Consider the following 8,979-nt stretch of genomic DNA (forward strand, 5'->3'; position numbering starts at 1 on the left):
GAACTGCTGATCTTAGTGTTGCAAATACCATCAATCACAGGATTTTATTACAGAGACTGGAACATGTTAGTAGAATTTATACAACTGCACACGGCTGGTTTTAATCAGAGTTACAGATTCTACTTTGTTCATGTTAACAATTACTCTTCCTTTCACACAAAACTGAGTGATGGGATCCCACAAGGCTCTGTGCTGGGACTGATACTTTTCACCTGATATATGCCCCTTTAGGCAATATCATCAGCGAGCACCACACAAATCTCCATTTCTATGCAGATGACACCCAGCTGTATTAACAGAGTTATTGTACACGACCCTAGGCAAGACCCTTAATGCAAACTTATCACCATCCATCCATCCATCCATCCATTTTCTGTTGCCTTTCCAAAGTTGGATTGCTATGACAGTAGATTAGGCTGACGGTTTCATTCCTTGACAACATTTCCCAGCTCCTCCCAAAGTGTTCTTTGGCCAGTTTACCTGTATAGCATATTTCTTCTAAGTCTCCTTAAAGTTTGATGTGTCAGGAGAACCTCCAATGGACGACAACTAACTCCTTTCAATGCAATTAAGCAGCAACTGGTTGAACTGATGACGGAGTTGTCTTAGTATTCTACCCAACCCCATTACGACATAACGTACAGTTTCCTAGAGATGTTTGTTTGCGCAGCCTAGCCATTGGTCCAATGACAACCAGAAGATGACAACCAGAAGATAAACTGACTGCTCCCTAGCTCTTGACACAAAGATTTCCATACCTGGGAAAGTAATTGGGATCCTCTATCTGAGACAATGTCCAGGCAGATGCCATTAAGAAAAACGCACATTATCCATCAAGAAGTCCACAGTCACTTGAGCTGGGGGGACCTTGGATAATGCCATAGAATTAACAGAAAATCAGTCAACTATAGTTGGGATTGTTGTTGAGGTAGTAGCAGAGGGACACCAGCAAAAGTCAGATCACTGTGATGCAATCATGCAGCATTTTGACACACAAATGAAACTATGCTTGAAATAATGGATTATTTTGATTTAATATATGATATGCATGGATAAAGGGAAAATATAGACAGCAATTACCACAAGTGTTGTAGTATCTTTTGAAAATTTGTTTTATCATTGTGTTGACTCTCAGGGCCACTGTGTAGGAGAAACTTCTGTCTGGAATGAAGATAGAATTGGACAGATAAGGATCTCAAATCAGAGTACTGACAGAGAACAGCTCAGTGTTGGAAGCATTTATCTAATCCACAAACCGTTGGGTGGAGTCTGACTGGATCAGAACAGGAGAGGAAGTGACTGGGTCCATTAATATCTGGAAGGCAGAAGAGGCTTCTTGAGTCCAGACAAACTGAGGATGACTGAGGAAGTAAGATGATTTAGGTGCCACCAAAAATGCTGCACAAATTAGCAAACCCCAAAAACCTCTACAGTACTTTTCTGGTTGCAGGCCGAAGCCATTCTGTGACTGCATGTGTTTTTTCTTGTATCTGCCTTTACCTGCCTGCTCTAGATGATGTATCCCAAAAAGCTACCAGTGCTGCCATGGAACTCATCTTCTGTCTGCTTTTACGAAAAGCTTTTTTTTCCGGTAAACACTGTAAATGGTAATGGCCTGTATGTATATAGATCTTTTCTAGACTCGATGACCACACTTTACAGCACAGTTTTTACATCCCCCCATTCACACCCACATTCATACAGTGCATCTATGTGCAGCACTTTCTCTATCGCACATCTTTCATACACTGTCGGCACAGCCATCAGGGGCAATTTGGGGTTCAGTGTCTTGCATTAGCAAACTTCGTAATGCAGAATGGGGGAGACGCGGATCAAACAGACGACCCTCTGGTTTGTGGACCACGCGCTTTATCTCCTGAGTCATGGGAGCCCTGTACTGATGAATCACAGGATTCAATGTAGGGCATGTCGGACATGGGGGAACATGTTCATTGGGATAGTGATGATCAATATGTCAGCCAGACACTACATCATTGTAGAGGTCTTTGAAAATTATGAGGGCGTTGGTGAGTCTGATTGGCATGACTAAATTCTCAAAGTGACCCAGTGGTGTGTTTAACACAATTTTGCGCTCGTGCCCCTCTCTGATTCTCACCAAAGGATAGGCATTGTGTAGGCCTAGCTCCGAAAAGATAGTGGCACCCTGGAGAGATTCAAGAGTTTAACTGCTCGATGGTAGTGGGTATTTGTGCTTAATCGTGACATTATTTAAACCACAGACTTCAATTGAAGAATGGAAAGTTTTGCCTTTCGGGTAAAACCCAGCACAGAGAAGAGAAGAGAAAGACCATTACGGCTGCTAGTGAGTCTTTAATGCATTTTTCAATAGCTTCTCTTTCAGCATGTGAGAGGTTATAGAGCCAACTAGAAGGGAGAGGGGCTCCAGGGAGCAGCTCGATCACACAATTACATGGTATGTGTGGTGGCAGGAAGAGGGCATGCTCTTTGAATCACGACCACTAAAAACCTCCACAAGTCATGATATTCAGAGGAAATGGAAGTTATATCAGGAAGTTTGGGTAAATACATGTTGAGAATGGTCTTCACAGGGGACAAAGTGGACTGCAGGAAGGAGGAATGAAACTCATCACACAGAGTCTCAAGGCAGGGAAGACCTAAAGGGATAGTTCACCCAAAAATGAAAATGTACTCGTATACTAACCACTATGCCGATAGAGGGGTGAAGTGTTTGAGTCCACAAAAAACTTTATGAGTTTTAGGCGTAAACAGCGTTCCAATCCAATCCAATCCAAATCCAATACAATTGAAGTAAATGGTGACCACTTGTTCATATGTAAAAAGACAACAAAAATAAACAAAAAATTCAGGTTCAGATCACCCCCCCCCCCCGCCTTTAGAGTCAGACCCCTCCCAATGGATCAATTTGCCTACAGAAGCTTAGCTCTTTCCCACAACACACCAACCCCTTGACAACGTTAATGTGGCATGGCAATTCTCAGAGAGGCTCTTGGAAATAGTATAGTATTTTATAAATGTAAAAGAAAGCTGGAATTCTGGTATGCACAAATGTACAAATACAAAGTATGTATCTAGAGGGCTCACAAGGACAAATTCATATTTCATTTTATAAAAAGTATACAGAGGGATGTTGTAAGGTGCCTCAGTGTCTCAGTTGTAAATCAATGGTGTCATTTGCCCTCAGGACATGAATCTGCTTCTAAATATACTTGTTTGTAACAATGACCGGAGCAGTTATTGTGTCTGATATGAGTGAGCAGGAAGTGAGGAAGAGGAAGAAGAAAAAGCGGAGGGAGATGGAAGAGGAGGCGCAGGAGAAAGACCTTTATTCTGGAGCACAGACCAGGCCAGACCAGGCTCATCTTGTCTGGGTTGCTAGGAAACCGACAAGGCGCCTGATCTAATTTATTAAATTCAGCCTCTCGCCTCCTCTATATCTCCCTCTTTCTGCGTCTGTCTCACTCGCTCACTTTCGGCCTCGTTGCTGCTTTCCTTATCTGCCGTTATCTTTCCCCCCCTCTGAGGCGTTTATCTCCCTCCCTTCCTCTCCTTTCTTCACTTCTTCTCTTTACCCCCTCACTCTATCAGGTACTCCCCTGCTGCCTGTATGTGTGGATATATCTTTCTCTCTCTGTCTTTTCTATCATCCCTCCATTTCAGAACTCAGACAGAGTATCCTCTCAGGCGGTTCAGCAGTGCCACCCCCATATCTTTCACACCGATCAGTGAGTACCACCCTCAGGCAGACTAGACCTTCTGTGACTTACCAAGCACACAAAACACACACATGTAAACACACACACACACACACAAATGCATTACCATTTAGACTGTGACTTTGTCTCGCTTTGCTATACAGTCTAGAACCATAAATGTCGATGCATCAGCCTTTCTCTACAAAGCACATTGCTCTGCTTATTGCCTGAATTATTCAACAATAACCATTTCTATTTTGAACCCGATCAATGACCATTCGTGTTTTAGATAATCAATAAAACAGGAGGTCTATGCATGGTATTTTCTCCCCAGATATAAAAATATTGAGTTCATCAGAAATGTATGTATGCCAGGTTCTGCAGGAGGAACCATGTGTTTCAGTCTGATGTGAATAAAACTGGAGCAGACAGAGGGACACATTTTGTATTTTACTCTTAATCTTTGTAAATTCATATTTCCTTTTTAATTTGCATGTGTTCATAGCCACAGATTAAAAGTGTAGAAAGTGTGGCTTTCTTGTAGCTACAGTTCTCCAGTTTTGGTAAGAAGTAACTTGACCAGATAAGATAAATTATAATATCTCATATTTGTGGTCAAAAGTTTTCAGACTTAATTATCAGTAGTCTATAATCCATGGTCAAGCAGAGTCAGTGAAGCCAGATTAATTTATATAGCACATTAAAAACAACGAGGGCTGAGCCACAGTGTTTTACCAACATAAGCTGCTTTCAGACATGTACTGAACCCCGGAGATCCTCTGGACTTTCTCAGGATGTTGTCCCTTGCCAAAACCTGTTTTGCAAACACAGCCAGGGGCAAAACCCTGTCTTAGCAGCAGCTCTCTCACCGCATTGTTCAGGCTATCTCTCTGGCTTCCCAGAGCAGAGGCCTGCTGATGCATCAAGGTGTGAGAGCACATTCGACCAGGGGTATGACAACTTCATCAGGTATTGTTTAAAGTGGTATCCGTGAGTGATATCTGTGCTGCAGCTAGTTTGTCATCACCATGTAGTGTTTGGTTTCACTGTTTGGATGTGACTGCCCCTTTAGTGGCCTGTGTTGTTCTTTCTGCGTTTTACCCTGTTTTCTCTCCTTTGAGGAGATTTTGTTTTATTATAAATTTGAAAATTAGTGTGAATCTACAGAGGTAGGATCCTAAATCTGCCAGAAAGTGGCCCTATACATGTATTAGCGTGTTCTAATTGATAGTATTTAACAGCCACTAAACACAGAGCCATCATCCTTCCTTACAGTCAGATTTTCTTTCATGAGAAAAAAAAACAACGTTTCTCTGTGTAATTACTGCGCTTTTGCTTCTTCAAGGGCACTTATTATTCCATATTTACCCTGATCCTGTGGCGTATTCTGTTCCATACCGACATATCTCTGCTGATCCAGGGACATAGATGCTTCTACTACTACTAACATACCATCAGTCACTTTTTAATTTCAACACTACTGGTTGTTTTTTGGGATGAGCGAGGCCATTAACGCTCCCCTGCTGTCCCAAAACCCACAATAACTGTCTTAGGACTGTACAATTTATGTCTTCAAATAGTAACAGTAGACAGGAATGCCTCTGTATGTTCATGCTTGTTCTTGTGTTGTATTTTGTTCGTGTGTGTGTTTAGACCTTTACTAACAGTGGAAAAATCTTTGTCTCTGTCTCAATTACACCCCTGTTTCTTCACACAGAGGCTGGAATATACATTATAAATGAACAAATCATCATCATCATCATCATCATCATCATCATCATCATCGTCATCACCACTATATAGTCGATTGTGACCTCAGCAGAATGAGATCAGTGGCACCGCCCCATGCGATGACTGTAAGCTCCAGTCATCATTTTTGTCGGGCACAGTGACACAGCAAACCGGGAGGTGGCACGTTACTCAGAGGCGCCTCAGATGCGATGTGAAGCCTCCAAGAATCACACGCCCAGGAATAAAAATCAAAGGCCATTAAAATGCTTGCTAAAGCAGAATTTTCAGCTGTTCCCTCACCAATTTGATGTCACCATGTCTTAGGTCTATGAATCCTCACCACCCTCTGGGTTTCCAGTATGTACGACGGAATGAGAGGGTGAAGAAAAAGAGAAATAATACCCACCCACTGTTGTAATGCCCCAAGGGAGCAGGGGGCTTAACACAATTTGAATACGAAGATGTGGTAGCTTGTGCGTGTGTGTTCTTGCTTCTGATTTCTTCATGTGTTTGTGATTGGAGATGTGAAAGCCATAGAGTAACCTGCCACTGACTAAATTGAGCTTTATCACTTCAGAGTTTTAAACACAATTCCCTACTTGTCTCCTCTTATTTTTAAGCCTCTTTGACCCTAAATAGTAAAATGGGGTCTGCTTACTCACAATGTGAATCAAAGATGCAATAGCAATCTACAAACAGTGGCTGGTTCGAAGGAGGACAAACACTAAATCTTCTCTGCTGGTTGGCACTCAGATGGCAGGATGTTTGAGCTAAAATTGAAATCGTCGTCTATGGCAGTGATTGACAGCTGACATTGCCCAATGGCGCTGAAAAGGGAGGACCAGCTGTTGTCTGCAGACCCACTCTAACAAATCTATGTTGTGTTGCCATTTACCTAAAATTCATTCATTTTGTGAAGAAGTTGGTTTTGAGTGTTTATCTTTAATAAGAAAGCAGATATGTAGTTTTGGTCCAACACCCTGCGCCTCGTCTACTTCGTAGAATTGACAGTACCCTGGGAGGAAGCTGTTGATGAAGCGAATGAGAGGGAAAGGCTGTGGTATGCAGACATGGCATTTGAGGCAGAGCAACGTGGTCCAAAAGCAATAATTTGCCCTGTGGAGGTTGGCTGCAGGATTTTCATTGCAACATCCACCATCAGGCTATGGACAAGCCCTGTTCCAGACCATAAAAGAAACATCACACACTGCAGAATGCTGCAGCCAATGGCTCTGGATCAGGAGGAAAGATCCCAACTGGGCCCCAAGATGCTAGGGACATGCACCCAGGGCCGATCAACCTGTGGTGGGCCTGCCTTAGAAGAGGGTGTCTTGTGATTAAAAGGCAGAAACACCTGATGACGCTAAGGTATACAACTGAAGACTGTTGGTCAATAACATCCCATAACATCAACTGGTGGTGGCCATTAATCAGTGCGGTAGAACATAAAAGGGATATTCTCCATCTTGTCCTATGTTCTAAAATGGGAAAACGTTTAGTGCAAAAAGGCGTAGAGGTAATGATGTCTGATCTACTGAGCAGCCACATGGCTTTAATAGTACTGCCATACAAGCCAGTAGCCAAAGTTACCTTTAGCCTCAGCGTACCCTCAAGTTCGTCCTGTATCATTGACTACAAGTCCAAAACACTTGATGATGCTAAGGCGCACAACTGAGGTTCTGTCCCTAACATCTGCTGGTGGCCGCAGACATCTACTTGTAGTTGGTAACTTAATTTGTGCAGAAGACCTTCAAACATATAAGAGCTATTCACCATCTAGTCCTATATTCTAAAATAAGTTAGTTACTGTCTGCTAACTGATATCTGCTGGTTTGTGGGTCGGTTTATCAGGTCTCTTTACTGAAGACAGAAACTGCTGTGGCTTGAAACAGGTCTGATGAGAGTGATGCGGACTGTAAAATCAAAACAATGAAGCAAAGACACAAAAAGGTTTAATGGAGAAATTATTTAATTTTGGTTTTATCACTAACATATCTCTTTTGGTTTCATCACCTATGTATAGCTTTTAGGTAAAAATAAAATTGTGTTTCAGGAAGTAGAAATGTTAATTTTAATGTTTTAGTTGATTTATGGACAGCATGGTGGTACAGCCAAACTGCTGGGGCTGACTCCAGTCTCCCTGTCATGTTTAAAGGATAAGCAGTATCGATGGACTTTCTAAACATTTGTCCAGTCTGTTTTGTCTCTGCTTCATTTGTAACTGTTCTTTCAGTTTATTTTTTTCTGTCGTTCCTTTGTTTCCTCCAAAACAGAGTCTTGCCCTTTCTGAAAGCCTCTAACGGTGTCTGGGATGTCAGAGGAGCATCACCGCTCTGTCAAACAGCACCTAGTTTGTCTCATTGTAATTCCTCACCGCCAACAGTACTGACGACTTCACGGAGAACTGTCGGATTAATTAAACTTTAAGATGAACGAATTAGTTCACTGGCCCCACACAAACACACGTACATGAAAACACAAACCTGTCTCTGCAGCTATGTGTTATGCTTCTCTCAGTTCTGTCTAAAAGCATTTAAATTCACAGCTAGGAGTTTCTGTCTGGCCTTCTCATCGACCCGCAGAGGGAAAGAGCAGGATGTTTGAGCTGCAGAGTCACTTCGGATCAGGTTTCAGGTATTTCATGCAGATGGGCTCACATGTCAGTGGCAAACAGTGACACAGTGTTGTTCCTCATACTGTATTCAACCTTTATCAGCAACTCTGCAATTCACTGCAATATTTGCCATCTTGTTTTAAAATGTTCTGATTGACGTGTTGCCGGAGGAAAGAAAGTTGAGCTTCTGAGGGGCTTCAATGTTGAGTAAACATCGGTACTGTGAACACGTCTGAGCTGTGAATCCTCTGCTGTGTTGTGCATGTGTAGAAGGCAAACTCCGGACACAAGACTGTGGAGATCCTTCTGAGGTCATGTCTGAAAACATCAATAGTCATGGCATATGAGAGTAATGAGACAGACCAGGGCATCTGACAGAAGGGAGAGTACAGGAACTTAGTTTGGGTCTTGAGGAGTTGTAGCATTTATCAACTGACAAACTGCACATAGACCTCACCGCTAGTTCTCAGCTATACTGCTATCTTCAAACCAAAGGCTGTATATAAAGATGGATTCTCTATCACTATCCAGAAATGAAGCCCAAATATCCCAGATTCGATTGCTGCCATCTTGCGTTGAAGACGTCAATTGAAGCTGTAGTCTGTGCAGTTGCAAGGTCCTGCTGAGACCATGCCCAGTTTTTACAGCATCAAAAAGTAATTCAAATCAAACTTACTTCAAAAGTTAACACTGGAAGGAAAATCAACAACCAAGAAAGCCACTTATTTGTTTTGCGTAATTCGACTATTTAGTTTGGTCCCTGTCCCATCCACAAGCATGGAGTGGATGGCATTTATGACCCATACTGCAGTCAGCCAGCAAGAGGCGATCAATATGATTTGGCTTCACTTTTGAGGAACAGTCAATATGCTTCTTAATCTCTGTTCCAGTCACAAGCCTCATGACACACACCCACTCGCTCTATCACTCATCTACACA

This window comes from Hippoglossus hippoglossus, chromosome 16 (assembly GCF_009819705.1).
Source record: "Hippoglossus hippoglossus isolate fHipHip1 chromosome 16, fHipHip1.pri, whole genome shotgun sequence".
Taxonomy (NCBI): domain Eukaryota; kingdom Metazoa; phylum Chordata; class Actinopteri; order Pleuronectiformes; family Pleuronectidae; genus Hippoglossus; species Hippoglossus hippoglossus.